The sequence below is a fragment of the Pleurodeles waltl genome, chromosome 9 (assembly GCF_031143425.1).
Source record: "Pleurodeles waltl isolate 20211129_DDA chromosome 9, aPleWal1.hap1.20221129, whole genome shotgun sequence".
Lineage (NCBI taxonomy): Eukaryota > Metazoa > Chordata > Amphibia > Caudata > Salamandridae > Pleurodeles > Pleurodeles waltl.
This window is the reverse complement of record NC_090448.1, coordinates 345,492,870-345,511,429: the sequence shown is the minus strand read 5'-3', so window position 1 is coordinate 345,511,429 and position 18,560 is coordinate 345,492,870. Positions and strand designations below refer to the sequence as shown.

At 44.6% G+C, this 18,560-nt stretch overlaps 1 protein-coding gene across 1 annotated transcript in view; it reads left to right on the top strand.

Moving 5' to 3' along the window:
• Window positions 1-18,560, top strand: part of PLEKHG2 (pleckstrin homology and RhoGEF domain containing G2) — a 361,757-nt gene that overhangs the window by 91,207 nt on the left and 251,990 nt on the right. The gene's annotated exons all lie outside the window — the stretch shown is intronic.

The window sequence follows — 18,560 nt, the reverse complement described above, 5'->3', positions numbered from 1 at the left end:
TGCACCTGCCCAACATTAACATAAGTACAAAGTACAAAAATAAACATCAAGTCAAATAACTAGTAGACGCATGAGCGATTTAAATCAAATTCGAAGGATTTAGTAATAAAATTAAAAGCAGTTTGATGCTGATGTAGAAATAACTGTAGTGTTGCGCCTGTGATGTAACGGGGACGCGACCACTGATAGAGCGTTCCTCCCTAATAATTTACCTGTATTTTGGACGCTCTTTAGGCCGATGAATCTTTTGACTAAGTGAGACTCTCTTCACCCGAGATCAGTCAATTTAATGCAATCGATAATCAATAACGAACATAAGCAATACCCTGATCAACATAACACTTAACAATTAGTCCAGAATACATTTCGGCGAACCATGACCTTTCGGTCATGAATAACCACACCAGTTTATTCAAGGTTAATGAATTTATTTCCCTATATTAACAAAGCTAGCACAATATAGATGTGTCTCAACACCAAATGATAAACGTAAATGAACATTAATAGCTGTCCATAACGACGAAAAAGATGCAATCTATGCAGCATTTGAATAACAAGGCATTCAATAATAGCAATGCAAATCACTAAAACTATAATCTGCAATGAACTAATTGCATACATTGGTCAGCATAGCAAGGTCTCAAATTGCATCGTGCAACAAAAGGAATCCTCATCTAACCACAAATTAGCATCGGCATGTGGGACTTCATGCAAAAACAATTTTAGCAACATTAATTTGGAAAACTCCTAACTAGGGATCTTATCAAAAATCAGCAGTTGGTTACCTAAAAGAAACACAATGCAATTGTACAATTTCCTTTCATATTTACCAATTACAATCAGCATTCAAGGAAGTCTTCGTCCAACAGGTACCGTTTCTCGATCAGCATGGGACGGGGCAAAGGGGCAGGGGTGGACGGGCAGTTGCCTCTCAGCGGCAAAATAAAACTACTACTTCATACAAAGGGATCAAAGTTAAAGTCTCTAAGGCGAGAATCAATTAAAGTCTCTTTCTCTCGATTAGAGAAAGCATCAGAGTCTCTTTCAAAATGGCATCGCAGCAAGGTGGGCCATAATAGCTGCAATGTCCTGCAAAATGGCGGGTATCGGGCTGGTAATGGCTGCTTTCTTCTCGTGCACCTGGTTTAAATAGACAACAGTTCAAATCCAGTAGGGTCTTCCATTGGAGGGTTCATAGGTTGGCTTCAAATTGTCCAATCAAAAACAACAGTTCTCAAGCTTTTACTTAAGCATACATTATCCTTGGAGACGGGTACGCAAGTTGCAACATTTTATACCAATTAACTCACTTTCAGAGCTTCCATTGTCCGCACCTGCAGATTGACCTTGGAGCAAAGAGAAAGATGCCAGGCTGGCACGAAACCTTAAGATAAGCATGTGAACGATCTCAGTGGAAAAGTACAGCTTCAAGCAAAAATACACGTTTATTAGCACATTGGAAAAACACGAGCATCTAAACCGTGAGACCAGGCATCTAGGCCAAAGCCTCCACTAAAGTAATGCTAAGCTAAAGCATTTCAGACAAGCAAATCCTAGCACACGTTTACGATTATGTCAGATTCGTGCAATTCTAATACATCACGTTATATAAAGCACGCTTATAAATGTTGGCAAACTACTCTAAGGGCACATTTGTCCCCGTACAATCTTTATTAGTTCGGTTAAAGTCACACTTGATTATTGCAATACTACGTTTAAGCGCTAATAAATGTAAAACCTTCATTTCTGCGTCATCAATCCCTCCTCTGATGACTACTTGTCATCACACAAAACTATTCCCACAAATTTTATTCCATTAAAATTCTGTCAGTTCTCTTTTCCTTTTAATTCCCCTAGTTCTTGCTTTGTACTCTTCTGCCATTCTTTTCATCATTTTCTCTTCCTTCCTTCTTTTAATTCTTTCCATAATCATTATTATTCCCCTTTTTATTCCCCAAATTCCAAATATACAAATCAGTACTATTAATATTCCCTGTATTATTTTTAGTAATATTCCATTCCAAATGCCACCAAGCCAATTTCCCACTGAAGCAAGTCCTTTTCCAACCTTCTCCCACACTCCTGGTTCTTTCAAATCCTTCAAATCTGCACTCTCTTTTGTTAGATTAGCAAGCATAGTTTTAATTTTCACACTGTTGTCTGGAATATACGTGCAACAGTGGCGCGCACCAAGCATTTTGCAAACGCCGCCATCCTTTGCTAAAAGAATGTCTAAGGCAAGCCTATTTTGAAGAGTCATAGCTCGTTCCGCTGCAAGTTCAGCATCTATCAGGATTATAGCACCTGAAAACTTTGTCAACATGTTATCCACTATAGTAGACAATTTTCTTATTTTGATGGAATTCAACACAACTCCCAATGAAGGAATCATGGCTCCAAATATATCTCCTACCACAGCAGCTGCGGTCTCTCTTTTCTGGATACGATGGGATCCAGATGTCTTTGGAATCATCGATAGGTCATCCAGTTGATAAACCTTTGGGAACACTATACCCAAATAACATCTCCCCCACCATCCTTTCGGAAGACGATAATAGGCATTATACCCACAAATGTAATATACACCTGGTATGACAGGGTCAAGTCCGTTCATCATGAATGTCCATTTGGCCTTAAAGATAAACGTATGCTTACACTCACTCGCTCCTACGAAAATGTTATCATAATAAGATTCACCTCGATATATACAAAATTTCCCTACATGCCAAGCATCTAAAGCTATTCTCCCTTGTGTTTTTATTGCGGCAAAATCATAATGATCTACTGAAGTCCTCTTACTTAGCTCCTTTTCTAATTTCGCATTCATTTGTGCCCTTCTATCATCTGTGCAATCTAAAAAGCTTATTTCTACTGCAGAGAGCGAGCAGGTAAGGTTTTCCCTATGAGCGTGAGCCGTTTCAAAAGGTTGCATTGGCTCGAAAAATTCCCTCATTATTTTAGCATCCCAATCTTTAGCAATCTGGCTTAGCTGCGCTATTATAGGAACATATGCAAAGGTAACATCATAATTTGAGTAAAAATACTGTATGTTAGTTTGACCATAAAATCTAGAAGTTACTATACTACATGTAATCCCGTATGTAAGAGGCATGTGGTGATAAGTCACCCCTTCCTTTACTGATGTCGGTATCTGTGTACACACATAACAATCTTTCGCATCCATAGTCTCAACATATTCTGTTAGCAAGCGATAGAAAACGTTATACGAAAGTTCCTTCTTATCATGCAAGTGTCTCTCATCTAATTCTAGTCTTTTCAATGCAGTTAGTTCAGTGACAGTAACAGGAGCAAAAGTAGAAGCATCAATTCTCTCATTCTCACCCTTTCCACGTGTAGCAAGCACTATTCCCACTATTATTAGTACACATGCAATTATCAAGCCTATACACGCATATTTACAATATTTCATTCTACTGTTTTGTGTAGCCATGATCTGTATAGAATCAGAGAGCTAGAAGCACCTATAAAGAAACTATTTAGCAATTCAGTTACAAAGCTGAACGAGCGCAATGTTCACACAGTTTTCTTCAAGAGGCCAGTCGCTTATCGGTTAGCAGCATTTGTCTCAATTCGGCAATAACTCAGTCTTTATCAGTTCAGCAAGTGTCTCATCCAGTTTAGCAATGTCTCAGCTGGTTGTATCACGTTAGATTTGTATCTAAAGCTATGTCATTTATCACCCTTTCAATCAACAGTGTCCATAAAACTTTTCTTTTCTATTGGTATCTCTTCTTCTTCGTTCTCGAGGCTTAGAGATACAAATTCGTCAGTCCAATCGTCATTGACTGCATAGGCCCATTCTGGACCGGAATATCTCCTGTTTGGTATCCTTTTCCTTTTCAATTTTGCTTCTCTTTTCGATTCTGCCTCACTGGTACTTTCCTCTTTGGCCAAGTCTTTTCCTTCACTTGAGGTTGGTACCACGACAGACACTTCCTTTCTTTTCTCCTTCACTTTTGGCTTTTCTCCGTCGTTCAAATTTTCTTTAGTTCTTAGTTTTATTGGTGATATACTTAGTCTCCTCTTTGCGCCGTGTCCACTTGATGGACCTGCGACCTTTTCTGTGGAAGCTTGAACAGTTTCGTTCTGTTCTGCCTTGTCCCCTCCTTCTGGGGAGTCAATCAGGTTTTTCTTTTCTTTTTCTGTACCGTCTGCTTCTGGGAAAGCCCTCCTCTGATCAGGCTCTCCTGCTTTTTCACCTCTTTCGAGCCCTTCGTCACCGTTACTTTCGTCAAGCTCTTTATCACTTTCAGCTGCTTCAGGCTCTTTGTCACCTTCAGCTGCTTCAGGCTCTTTGCTACCCTCAGCTGCTTCAGGCTCTTTGTCACCTTCAGCTGCTTCGTCGCTGTCTGAGGTCTCTCCTTGGTCTTCCCCAAGTAAGTCGGTCGTTTCGTCCTCAGAGAATATTTCTCTCTCTTCTGTTCCTGCCTGTTCGCTTTCAGTTCGGTTTTGCTCTGTCTCAGCGCTCAGCACTGTTTTATCAGGCACTGGCAGTTTCAGCGCTTCGACTTCCTCATCTGTGGGACACAACACCTTCTTTGTGTGACTGGCGTGAATCCAGTTGGGAACTCCCGCACACTTCACAGCGGTAGTTGTCGTCAGGATCACTTGGAAAGGGCCTTTCCAACGGGGTTCCAGACACGACTTCCTCACGTGCTTCTTTACCACGACCCAGTCACCTGCTTTCAGTGTGTGTCCTGGACCTTGGATCGGTGGCAAGGTGGTCGCTTCCACCTGGTGAGAGAAAGAGCGAACCACGTCAGCCAGACCTTTGCAGTAGTCTAACACCATATCATCTGTAATATTCAAAAGCGCGTTTGCGGGAACTGCAGGAAGTCTCATAGCCCTGCCCATGAGAATTTCGTGCGGGGACAATCCAGTCTTTCTGTCAGGGGTGTTTCTCATTGACATTAACACCAAAGGCAACGCGTCAGGCCATTTCAAATTTGTCGATGCACATATTTTCGCCATTCTTGATTTCAGTGTACCATTCATCTGCTCCACCAGTCCTGATGCTTCTGGGCGATAGCTACAATGCAGTTTTTGCTCAATGTTCAGCGCTTCGCAAAGTAACTTTATCACCTCGTTATTGAAGTGACTTCCTCTGTCTGATTCTAAAGAGATCGGGAATCCGAAACGTGGTATTAACTCCCTCAACAATAGCTTTGCAACTGTAAGGCTGTCATTTCTACGTGTGGGGTATGCTTCAATCCAGTGACTAAAAATGCACACAATCACCAACACATACTTCAGACCTCCATGCACAGGCATCTCAATGAAGTCCATCTGCATCCTACTGAACGGGCCACTCGCCCTACCAATGTGGCTCGCGTTCACAACCGTTCCCTTCCCTGGGTTCATCTGCTGGCAAATGACACATCAATGGCAAACTGCTTTTGCAGCTTGACGGAATCTGGGGTTAAACCAATCAGTTTTGAACAATCTTATCATGGCATCTCTCCCTAGGTGAGCCTGCCCATGATAGAACCGCGCAAGCTGCGATAAGAGACCATTTGGCAAAACACATTTTCCCTCATTTGAAACCCATAACTCATCTGGTCTCTTTATACATTGTGACTTGATCCAGGAATCTCTTTCATCCTCCCTGACGTTATTCTGTAATGCTTTTAGTTCATCCATTGTATCTACGACCTTCAAGGCAAATGCTTCAGCTGGTTCGAGTTCTGGTTCACTTATTGAATTCCATTAATCTCTGAGTAATATACAATTCAAGGCACAAAATCTTGCGACTTGATCCGCATATGCATTTCCCAGAGAAACATAGTCCTGTCCTTTTGTATGAGCACTACACTTTACCACTGCAACTTCGGCTGGCATTTGAATGCCGTGTAATAATTCCCTTATTCTCTCCCCGTTTTTCACTGGGGATCCTGAAGAAGTCAGGAAACCTCTCTGTGACCATAGTTGGCCAAAGTCGTGCACAATTCCAAACCCGTACTGACTATCAGTGTAAATTGTGACTTTCATCAATGTAGACAATTGGCATGCTCTTGTAAGGGCTACAAGTTCTGCTACTTGTGCAGAATAGACTCCTTGGAGCCAGGATGCTTCCAAGACACCTGTTACAGTACATACAGCATATCCTGCTTTCAGAATTCCCATCCCATTTCTTAGACATGAACCATCAACAAAAACAATTTGGTCATTTTCATCAAGCTTAGTATCCTTAATGTCAGGTCGAGGTTTTGTGCAAAATTCAGTCACCTGAAGGCAGTCATGCTCGACGTCTTCAGCGTTCTCAATTTCAGCATTTTCACCAGGAAGCAAGGTTGCTGGATTCAACGTAGTGCACCTTTTCAGCTGCACATTCGGTGAGCCCAGAATTATCGTTTCATACCTTGTAAGTCTTGCTCCAGTCATGTGTTGCGTTCGGGAGCGGGTCAAAAGTATCTCAACTGAGTGAGGGACCATGACTGTTACTGGGTGTCCCATCACTATTCCTTCACTTTGAGTGAGGCTGATACCAACTGCTGCTACGGCGCGCAAACACCCTGGAAGTGCTGCTGCGACCGGATCCAAAGTAGCTGAAAAATACGCTACTGGTCTGTTTGTGCCACCATGGGCTTGATTCAAGACAGACAAAGAACATGCATCGCGTTCATGACAAAACAATGTGAAAGGCTTTGTGTAATCAGGCATACCTAAAGCTGGAGCCCTGCACATGCATTCTTTCAATTCAATAAAAGCATCCATCTCATCTCCTTTCAGCTCAATTTGATCCAAGGCATCCTTCTGGGTCAGTTTCAGTAGAGGCTTCGCTAGAGTTGAGAAGTTGGGAATCCACTGACGACAGTAGCTCACCATCCCCAAGAACTTCCTCACCTCCCTCCTTGTCTTTGGTGGACTCATTTGAAGTACACTTGTTATTCTTTCCTTCATTATTCTCCGTGACCCTTTCTCTATTTGGTGACCCAAGTATTTCACTTTCTTCTGACAGAACTGCAACTTGGAAGGAGACACCTTGTGTCCATTCCTTCCCAAATGGTTCAGTAGAGCAATGGTGTCGGCTGTGCAGCCACTTTCTGTCTTAGATGCAATCAGTAAGTCATCAATGTACTGTACTAGAGTTGACTCGAATGGCAATTCTAGCGCTTCCAAGTCTTTCTTTAGAATCTGGTTGAAAATTGACGGTGACTCAGAAAACCCTTGAGGAATTCGACACCAACTGTAAACTCGGTCTAAGAATTTGAAACAAAAGAGAAATTGGCTGTCCTCATGAAGAGGCACCGAGAAGAATGCTTGTGACAAGTCGATGACTGAGAACCACTCGGCATCGCAAGGGACTTGAAACATTATCACAGCTGGATTTGGTACGACAGGGCAACATTTAATTATAATGTCATTTATTTTTCTCAAGTCCTGCACTATTCGGACCTTTCCACTCGGCTTTATTAGTCCCATGATTGGTGAATTACATGGACTGCTTAACACTTCTTTCAGTACTCCCTGCTTTACAAATTCGTCAATGAGTTGGGCAACTTTCATGAGGGTGTCTTGTGCCATGTGATGTTGTGGGGTCTGGGGAAAGGTTACATTGGGTTTTACAGTCACTTTCACTGGTTCCACTCCTTTCATCAATCCCACCTCCTTTCCTGTCATATCCCACACTTCCTTTCCAACTGTTTCCCGTAATTCAGCTGGAATATCTTCTTCAGTTATCATCGGGAAAAGGCAAATCAGAGGATACTCTTCATCGACAGTTTCCATCTCATCCCCCTCTACACTGTCCTCTTCTTCCCCATCACTGCTCGTCTGAATTTTAATTCCATCGTTCGAACACATAATCGAACATCCCAATTTGCACAATAGGTCTCTTCCTAACAGTGCTATCGGGCTTGAGTCACATACCACAAATTTATGTAACCCTTGATAGTTACCAATACTGACTGGTACTGGATCTGTGATTGGGTTCGTCAGGTGCCTGTTTGCTACTCCCACCACTTGAACTGTTCTCCCTGAGAGTGGCAAATTCGGTACTTCAATGCTCTTAACAGTTGAACGTGTGGCTCCTGTGTCAACCAAGAATGAAACACGATGACCCATTACTCTTCCCTCCACATACGGACCCTTTTGATCAACTTCCAAGGATGCTGCAAGCACACAATCTCCCTCCTCTCCTGAACTTTCACTCTCCCATACATTGTTTATTCCAGTCTCACTGTGTAATGGGAACTGTTGTACGGTGCCATTTGTATTCATTACCTGACCCGAGACCTGTGGAGGAACCATCACTTGCTGCTGACTCATTGGTGCCAAAGGTATTTGCATTTGCTGATTAGGTACCATGGGAAACTGCTGTTGCATTGGCTGCATTTGCGTCATCTGCATACGGGGCATCTGCATCTGCTGCGGCTGCATAGGTTGTAATCCCTGCAGCTGATTTATGGTCTGAAAATTTTGGTTTGGACCTCTCATTTTCGGTCCCCTCATTGTCTGAAATGCATTGACATCATTGTTTTGCTGACCAACACCTGCACCTTCCTGTACCACCATCGGGCACTCGCGTTTCCAATGTCCGACCATTCCGCACACTTGACATGGCATCACCTTTTTCAATGCCTGCACACCATTCGGAGTCACAACAGTGTTCAAATCCGGACCATTATTCCCAAAACCTCCTCTGCCTCTGCCTCTCGCCTGTGGCTGAAACATCATATTTCCTTGCAACTGCGGCTGCGGTTGTGGTACCTGCTGTTGGAACCCTTGCAACCCTTGCAAACCTTGCAGACCTGTCTGAGCTGCTTTAAGTTGCATCATCATCACTTTCTCTTTCAACTTTTTCTGTTTCACTTCAATTTCGTCGCTACAGTATTTCGCATAATTCAACACCTCATCAATCGGTTTCGACTGCCAACAAATCAAATGCGACTTTATCATCTGACTTATCTCTGGTCTCAGCCCTTCCACAAATCTAAACACAAAATGAAGCATGTCCTTCGCCTCTATTGTTTCCGTGCCACTGTAATTCTTGAACGCCTTCAACAACCTCTCATAGTAACTATGAATCGACTCTTTAGCCTCTTGGGCAGTTCGATCAATCTTCTGCCAATCCACATTTTTCGCGGCAACTTTCGTCTTCAAATGCTCAATCACCTTATAGTACAAGCTCATCACCATAGGTGATGGTGCACCCGTATCCCTGTCTCTCTCTGGTTCACTTGTCGGCCAACCTACAGCTCTTTTGCAATCCTCCCACAAATCTGCCGGAACCACAATCTCAAAGAGGGTGTTCAGATCTTCCCAAAGACATTTTGCAAGCTTCACAAACCTATCAGTCTGTTGATACCATTCAATCGGTTTCTCTCTCAGTTTGGGAAAATCATCCGTCAAAGACTGAATGTCGCTTCTGTGCCATGGTACATGTATTAATTTTCCCCCTGCTGTCTCCCTCATTGGTAACATGGTTACTGCATCACTACTCTGCGGTCTTTTCTTGTTGAGCTCTGGGACACTGTCTTTCCTCTTTTCTTTTCTCTTTACCCATCTGCTTTCCCATTTGTCTAAGCACCTCCACACTTGCGCACTCTGCAGCAATTCTCTAAGGTGTGCCTTCATGCCTGCTTACCTCATGTGTTCAAAGTCTGTGGTCCCGAAATCCAATCTATAGCTCCTGCTCAAGTGTTTTGTCTTGTCTATCTCCACCCCATTTTTGTCTGCTATTTCTTGCAACCTTCTATGTACCTTGTTCACTTCTCTCGTAATCCTGGGACATAGATACCTCAGCTCTTCTTCCGAGTAGGACTCTAACCTATTCACACCCATAGTCCCTTCCACCAATTCTTGTGCTTCCATGTTCAACCTGACCCTATTCAGATAGTCTTCTCCCTTCCCACTGCCTGAGCTTTGTGTAGAATTCAGACTGTTGAACCACTGTGTCAGCTGTTGCGCGTTCAACCCCATCAGTGTAGCATTCACATCGACTGCCATTGATGGTTGCGGCAGCTTTTCAGTATTCGATGACAGCGGTATCACCAGTGGGGGACTCGACCTCACCACTGTTGACTGAGCACATATGGGACTAAACTCCATCAAGGACCCAGATCCAGTTGGCAGGGCCGCTATCGGAGTTGTCTCTGGAGTGTTTTGAATGCACCTCCTTTCCATCCCGCTCTGCACCATTGATCCTTGACTGCTCATACCTGAATTAGGCTGAATATACAAAGGTACCGGTGGACCTACAGTAATGGGTAGGGATATCGCATCTGCGTTCTGTCCATTCCCCATGTTCTGAGACATGTTCATTCCCACACTATGGGTCATCATTGCCGGCATGCCCATCTGACTCCCCGTCATCTGAGCATGTGCGTTTCCCCCCTGCATCTGCTTTTGAGGCATCAAAAACTGGGTTGATTCAGCTTGTGCCAATGTTGGGTTGTGACCATTCTGTCCTCCCATTACGGTTGGATCTAGAATCATTCCCGTACTGTTGTCACTGCTGTAGTACCTTGGAACCTGCGGCTGATAATTTTCTGCTGGTTTCAACATGGGCACATCTGGATATATTCTCCTAACCTGCGGTATCTGCGGGGTGAACAGTAAACTCGGGTCCTTAGATCCCGATGACGCTTCTGAATTCGGAGTTTCACTATTCTGTACCGGTGCCGGAGGGGCAGAACTGGTACTTGGACCTTGTCCATTCTCTGCATAAGGTGGTGGACGGTCGTTCAGCAATTGCATGATTAACTCCTCATCCTCTAACTCCTCTTCTCTTCTCAACTTTTCCTCGTCCTCTCTATCTTTGGAACACCTCCTGTTTGTCTTACAGGTAACTTTCTTGCCTGTCGCCTCTTCTTCCTTAGTAATTGCGGGGAACAATTTTATCCCCTGCAACACATCTGACCTCCACACCTTCTGTGCATTATCCCACCTAGCGTCCGCTAGTGTCTTTTTCTACCTTCCTTATCCTGGTCTCGAACTTATTTTGCTGTAGCTGTCTAGCCATTAGTTCCCAAATCGCTAGAGCCTCAAACTGTGCTGGCCTTGGAGGTACCTTCATGTCGTACATCGTGAATCTCAAATTCTCTAGGATCCTTATATTGAACGTCCCATGGATCGGGAACGCTACGCTCCCATGTTTCTCTGTCAGCTTGTGCCATTGTTTTAGCCAAAGGCACGGAGCTACCCCCTTTTCCTCCATTACAATGTAAGCTGGTGTACCTTCGGGTGGCGTCTCCTCTCCTACGCTCGCTTTAATGTAAGACTCCCCCTTCATCGCACTCTTTAATGCTTTAAAAAATTTCATTTTCTCGTCTTTTATTTCACAAGTTTGTAATCAATAAGTGACTTTAATTCCCGGAATACTCTTCGCTTGCCTTTCCCCTTCCAATCGAGCCCCACGGACTGCGTCCAATCCGTGCGCGACCCTCCTCTGCAACCAACCTATCCCAGCGCGGCTCCTAGTGACGTCACACTCACACACACTGCGGCTGACAAAGCCTCGCGGCTAATCCTCCTTCACTCAGCTCCTCTCGTAACAACTTCTGGCATGTATCGCGAGCTACCTAAAAAATTATAATAAAACAGATCTGTCGGTTTACTACAGGAAGGGTAACACAATCGCTTCAGGACCTTAGGGATTTTTCACTAGCCTCGGCAGTTATTCCATCTTTCTCGGTCCCCACTTTCGCAAGCAAATCTGACCCGCAGACTGCTCTCAACTTGTCAGTGATCTATTCTAGTGCACTTAGAATTTTGTCAGAGCCCGAAGTCGAAGTTTTCTTTCACTCCCTTAACACACGTACCCACTCGTTGACCACGCCCGGTCAACCTATTAAACCGACCAGACCACAACATAAAACAAGTGTCTCATACACTTTTCAACATACTCCGGAGTCTCTTGACCTCGCAGGGCCCGTCTCAACAACAACAACCACGTGGACCTTTTTCTGCACGAAGCGCCACACGCACATGAAGTTCGACGACTTCCCTACTCTCACGCTCGGAGTCGCACCTCCGCTATTTCTATGAAGTTCGACGACTTCCCTACTCCTACACTCGGAGTCGCACCTCCGCTATTCTCTAAAATCCTCGCAATCTTTTCAAACAATCTGCGGCAATAAGCTGTGCAAGCGCAAAACCCTAACTTCACTCATACCATCACTAGTACCGCCAACGCTGATTCCACACCTCCATTCTCTCCATTCGCAAGCTCCGAGATCCCGGGAAAGTCGCGGTGGACCTAGCCCATCATCATTTTCTCAATCTGTTTTACCCAAGAAAAATCTAATTCAACACCATATACCTCTCGAGCGGGGTCTCAAAAGTCTAAACCGTTAATTCAACACCATGTATGTCTCGAGTGGGGTCCCAAAAGTCTAAACCATCCTCTGCTACCATCTACTGATAGAGCGTTCCTCCCTAATAATTTACCTGTATTTTGGACGCTCTTTAGGCCGATGAATCTTTTGACTAAGTGAGACTCTCTTCACCCAAGATCAGTCAATTTAATGCAATCGATAATCAATAACGAACATAAGCAATACCCTGATCAACATAACACTTAACAATTAGTCCAGAATACATTTCGGCGAACCATGACCTTTCGGTCATGAATAACCACACCAGTTTATTCAAGGTTAATTAATTTATTTCCCTATATTAACAAAGCTAGCACAATATAGATGTGTCTCAACATCAAATGATAAACGTAAATAAACATTAATAGCTGTCCATAACGACGAAAAAGATGCAATCTATGCAGCATTTGAATAACAAGGCATTCGATAATAGCAATGCAAATCACTAAAACTATAATCTGCAATGAACTAATTGCATACATTGGTCAGCATAGCAAGGTCTCAAATTGCATCGTGCAACAAAAGGAATCCTCATCTAACCACAAATTAGCATCGGCATGTGGGACTTCATGCAAAAACAATTTTAGCAACATTAATTTGGAAAACTCCTAACTAGGGATCTTATCAAAAATCAGAAGTTGGTTACCTAAAAGAAACACAATGCAATTGTACAATTTCCTTTCATATTTACCAATTACAATCAGCATTCAAGGAAGTCTTCGTCCAACAGGTACCGTTTCTCGATCAGCATGGGACGGGGCAAAGGGGCAGGGGTGGACGGGCAGTTGCCTCTCAGCGGCAAAATAAAACTACTACTTCATACAAAGGGATCAAAGTTAAAGTCTCTAAGGCGAGAATCAATTAAAGTCTCTTTCTCTCGATTAGAGAAAGCATCAGAGTCTCTTTCAAAATGGCGTCGCAGCAAGGTGGGCCATAATAGCTGCAATGTCCTGCAAAATGGCAGGTATCGGGCTGGTAATGGCTGCTTTCTTCTCGTGCACCTGGTTTAAATAGACAACAGTTCAAATCCAGTAGGGTCTTCCATTGGAGGGTTCATAGGTTGGCTTCAAATTGTCCAATCAAAAACAACAGTTCTCAAGCTTTTACTTAAGCATACATTATCCTTGGAGACGGGTACGCAAGTTGCAACATTTTATACCAATTAACTCACTTTCAGAGCTTCCATTGTCCGCACCTGCAGATTGACCTTGGAGCAAAGAGAAAGATGCCAGGCTGGCACGAAACCTTAAGATAAGCATGTGAACGATCTCAGTGGAAAAGTACAGCTTCAAGCAAAAATACACGTTTATTAGCACATTGGAAAAACACGAGCATCTAAACCGTGAGACCAGGCAACTAGGCCAAAGCCTCCACTAAAGTAATGCTAAGCTAAAGCATTTCAGACAAGCAAATCCTAGCACACGTTTACGATTATGTCAGATTCGTGTAATTCTAATACATCACGTTATATAAAGCACGCTTATAAATGTTGGCAAACTACTCTAAGGGCACATTTGTCCCCGTACAATCTTTATTAGTTCGGTTAAAGTCACACTTGATTATTGCAATACTACGTTTAAGCGCTAATAAATGTAAAACCTTCATTTCTGCGTCATCACCACTAACAAGAGGGGTGTTGCCGCAGCAACCCCGCTGTTAATGTTCATTTGGTATGACCCCGGGTCATGCCCAAAAGTTAATAAAGGAGAGACTGTGACGGAGGTGAGGTCACTGGAGAAGCCGAGTGTAGAGCACAGCGGACCTCGACCTCCGCCGCAGTCGCAACGTTAAAAGCATATAATACGTGTATGGTTATTTATTTATTTAGCGCGCTTTGCCGCTTGATCCAATACACGACACTGGCGACGAGGGTGGGCACCGCCTACCTGCCGACGATCGATCCCTGCAGAAAGGAACACGGTGCTCGTGCCTCGACCACACCCACGTGGCGAGGCAGCCGCATATCGCTGCAAAACAGACGTCGGATCGACTGCATTTTTTTAAAAAAAGAAAGAAGGACTCCACACGCGACAGACGTCGGATCGGCTGCATTTAAAAAAAAAAAAGAAAGAAGGACTCCATACGTGACGCTTATACACCGGTAAGCTTGCTGGCCCTCAGTCACGTGTTCATCTGTAAAACATACAGAGAACACAACACCAAGCCTTGCCCCCAGGCTGTACTTAAATAGACAACAAACAAAGAGTAAGACATACAGACCATGCATAAAGTGACAGCACCCTGGTCTCAGGCGAAAAAGACTGCAAGTTAGGTTGTGTCTCCCCCTCAAACAAAAACAAAAAAAAAACAACAAGGAGGAAGGCACACAAAAAAAATAATAATATATAGTCAACCAACATAGACACAAACCCCTAACAGCCTACAAGATGAACACAGTACCCCCCATTGAACCATTTATAGTAGAAGGGGCCCCCTCCACACAGGCGTCGCTCTGGAATGAGTGGGTAGAGCGGCTGATGTTCTATTTTGAAGCCACAAAAACTGAAGATGAGCAAAAGAGGGCAATGGTGGTACACCTAGGGGGAAAAGACATATATCGCATTTCGAGAACAAAAAATGAGGCAGAGCCAAAGACGCACTTAACACTCATTGCAGCACTCCGGACGCATTTCGCACCCATGGTCAACGTTGACTATGAAAGAGTCATGTTTCGACAAGCTCGACAAAATACCGACGAGTCCATCAACATGTTCTATCTGAGATTAAAAGAGCTTGCGGCCACGTGCGCGTTCCATAATGAAAATGACGAGATCAGAGGTCAAATTTTCAAGGCTGTGCATCGTCCAAACTAAGAGAAAGGATCTTTGAAGAGTCAGGGCGGTCCTTACAAGACATTCTTACGATGGGGAGAACTAAAGAACTGTCAAAAGCGAGAGCATCCCATATGGAAGCCGCACTTCAGACCCCAATCAAGACAGAACAGGTGGCGGCAATGATGGTGGCCTCCTCCAAGCCAAGGTTGCAAAAACCACCACAATCAAAGAAAACATGTGGGAGATGCGGAGGAATGAACCACCCCCTGATAAGTTGTCCCACCAAAGGAAAGAAATGCGTAGGGTGCAGAAGATTTAACCATTTTGTTAAAGCATGCAGAGCAACAAAAGGCACAAACACCCAAACCACAGTAAACACTGCCATAGAAGCACAACCCAGGGGCAGTGACATGGATGATGATGAGGAAGGAATACAAATAGTCCACTTACTCTTCACCATCAGTACGGCAACACGTCGACAGGAAAGGCTGCCCACGTGCCAAATACAAGTGGCCGGATGCCCAGTACAAGCCATAGTAGACACTGGAGCGTCTATTAATATCATGGTACAAGCAACATACCAAACGTTAAAGCCGTCTCCACCCCTTACACCAACACAAGTCAGAGTGTTTGCGAATGGTCAAGTGCGACCACTGACGATGAAAGGGAAATTCCGAACTACTATAGCTCATGGGTCCCAGGAGACTGAGGTATACATATATGTAGCAGAAGAAGGACAGCAAACTCTGCTAGGATGCCACACTGCGGAAGCCCTGGGTATTGTGACCTTCACCTTTGAAATATACATGGAGTCCCTGAGCGACATTTTAGAATCATATGCACGTGTGTTCGAGGGCATAGGGTGCCTAAAGAATAAGGAAATTACGTTGCATATTGACAAGTCAGTCCAACCAGTGGCTTTAAGACATTGAAGGATAGCATTTCACCTCAGACCCCTAGTGGAGAGGGAACTCTGCAAATTAGAATCTGCAGGGATCATCGAGAAAGTAGATGGCCCTACACCATGGGTATCTCCGATTGTGGTAGCTAAGAAACCCAAACAACCAGGAGAAGTCAGGATCTGTGTCGATATGAGACTGTCTAATGTGGCTATAAAAAGAGAACGACACATTACACCTACCGTCGATGACCTAATCGGAGAGCTAAGTGAGGCTAGATGGTTTTCAAAACTGGACCTCAGGTCAGGATACCACCAACTAGTCCTAGCAGAAGAGTCTAGGTATATCACAACCTTCTCCACCCACGTGGGACTCCGCCGCTACAAGAGACTCAATTTTGGAATCTCAAGTGCAGCAGAAGTTTTCCAAAATACGATACGAGAGCTGCTGATAGACTTGAAAGGTGTCATAAATGTCAGTGACGACATCCTAGTCTTCGCAAAAACCATCCCAGAACATCATGACAATCTCAAAAGAGTTCTCCAGCGTATTCATGAGTCAGGACTCACTCTACACAAGGAGAAATGCGAATTCCTAAAAGAAACAATACAATTCTTTGGATACACTTTCTCATCAAGCGGCATTGCACCAGATCCTGGAAAGGTAACGGACATCAAAAATGCCCACCCCCCTACGACAGTAACAGGAGTGCGAAGTTTTCTAGGGATGGTGAACTACTGCGGCCGCTTCATAAAAAACCTCACGACACTAACACAACCACTGAGGGACCTCAGCAAGGCATCGTCGGCATGGTCCTGGGGCCCTGAAGAAGAACAAGCCTTTCAAGCGACAAAAGAAGCGCTGTCAGCAGATACGACCCTACGATACTTTGATCCCCAGCGAGAAACCTCCATTGCGGTAGATGCCAGCCCGACAGGGCTGGGAGCCGTGCTCCTCCAGAAAGTCCACGCGGAGGACTGGGCCCCAATTGCGTACGCAAGCCGCTCGCTGACAGACACTGAGAAAAGGTATTCTCAGATTGAGAAAGAAGCAATTGCCATCCACTGGGGATGTAAACACTTCCACCTTTATGTGTATGGGCATCCATTCATTGTCACTACAGACCACAAACCACTGATACCGCTTTTTCAAGGCACCGCGTCCAAACCACCTCCACGCATTGAGAAATGGATGCTCCAGCTGCAAGAATACAACTGTAAAGTAGAATATCACCCAGGAGTAAACAACCCGGCGGATTATCTCTCGAGACACTCCAGACCCGCCACCCCGAGGGAGGAAAGTGAAGCCCGTGAAACAGAGGAGTACGTTAAATGTGTAGCAGAGAGATCTCGACCACTGCCCATCTCGATGGACACTATAAGACAGGCCACAGAAGTGGACGACAATCTCCAGAGAGCAATACAGGCGATGAAGAACAACAGCTGGTGCGCCGGACCGAAACAGTGGCAATCTCTAACCCCTGAAGCGAGAATGGTCATGGAAGGGCTGCACCGAGTGCAGCAAGAGCTGACGATCAGTGAAGATGGATGCCTTCTCCGAGGTCACAGGTTAGTGATCCCCTCCAGCCTCACGAATAGAGAAGTTCAGCTCGCACACGCTGGCCACCAGGGAATGGTGAAGACCAAAAGCAGGTTGAGGACAAAGGTATGGTTCCCAAGGATGGATAAGAAGGTAGAGGAGTTAGTACGTTCCTGCCATTGGTGTCAAACGACTGGGATGCCCAATGTGCCGGTTCCGATAGAGACCGAGGAACGACCCCACAAGCCGTGGGTATCTACCAGCCTTGATTTTGGAAGTCTGCCTAACAGAGATCATCTAATGGTCATGATTGATGACTATTCTCGGTATCCGGAGGTGGAAGTAGTCCGAACTTTAACAGCGTCTGAAATAATCTCGAAGATGGAGAAGATGTTCGCCACTCATGAGCTAGTAAGAGAAGTCAAGACTGACAATGGACCGCCATTTCACGGAAGTGAGTTTGGAGAATACTTACGATCACTTGGCATCAAGCACAGGAGGATCACACTGAGATGGCCTCAAGCCAACGGAGAAGTCGAAAGATTTATGAGGACCTTGAATAAAATAGTTCGAAATGCACTCGCCAAGAACGAGGCACCCGAAAGAGCTGTGTACTCTTTCCTTCGTGATTACCGAATGACACCCCACTCCACCACTGGAGTAGCTCCGAGCCACCTGTCAATGGGTCGAGTAGTGACTGACGTTATACCACATCATGAATCATGGAGACCTGCTACGATCAACGAAACAGAAGCATACGCCAAAAGGAAGCAGTCAAATGACAGAGCAAGCTGCCACAGGAAAGCACGTCATTCGGACATTCAAGTAGGAGACTCTGTACTCATCAGAGACTGGTTCCCAGGGAGCAAATTTTGTCTACCCTTTGAAGACAGACCATGGATAGTCACCAACCGCCAAGGATCAATGGTGGTGGCAAAAAGAGAGTCCGAACAAGTTGCGCAGAACATATCCTGGTTCAAGAAGTTTCAAGCTCCAAGAGAGTCACCCGA